Source organism: Epinephelus moara, chromosome 17, assembly GCF_006386435.1.
Source record: "Epinephelus moara isolate mb chromosome 17, YSFRI_EMoa_1.0, whole genome shotgun sequence".
Classification (NCBI taxonomy): Eukaryota; Metazoa; Chordata; class Actinopteri; order Perciformes; family Serranidae; genus Epinephelus; species Epinephelus moara.
This window is the reverse complement of record NC_065522.1, coordinates 3,765,964-3,766,646: the sequence shown is the minus strand read 5'-3', so window position 1 is coordinate 3,766,646 and position 683 is coordinate 3,765,964.

Here is a 683-nt window from a genome sequence, read left to right as displayed (position 1 = left end):
TTCCTTATCCGCTGCGAGGGTCATAAGGACAGAGGGATGTCGTATGCTGTAAAGCCCTGTGAGGCAAATTGTGATTTGTGATATTGGGCTTTATAAATAAAATTGATTGATTGATTGATTGAAATAGCTACAGTTGGTGAATTTGATGAAAAATAACATTTTTGATATTTGCTGAAACTGTCACTATATTCACACAACACTAAATGAGAAAGATAATCAGTGAACAAAATCATATTCCTCTGCCTACTCTATTGTCTTGTAACACTTCCAATGGCCTTACTGCAAGTGAATGAATAGAATAGAATTACTGCCATGTGGGTGTAAACCTCTGTGAACCAGTCAAGTTGCAGTTACAGTTTGCATGCATGTCTGTCCACACTCATGCAGCTATGAGAGTTGATAATGCTTCAAATGTTGTTGCAAAAATGTGGATGAGTTTGAGGAAACTCCCTCAAGGCCCTCTTCAGATGTTGTGTTTATGAGAATGAGACAGACACAAGGTCATATTGACCTTGACTTTTAACCTATGACCACCAACATCTAAGCAGTTTATCTTTGAGTCCAAGGGATGTTTTTGTCCAATTTGAAGATATTCTCTCAAGGTGTTACTAAGATATCAGGTTAATGAGAATGGGATGGACAAACAAAATGACCCGAAAACATAATGCTTCTGGCCACAGCTA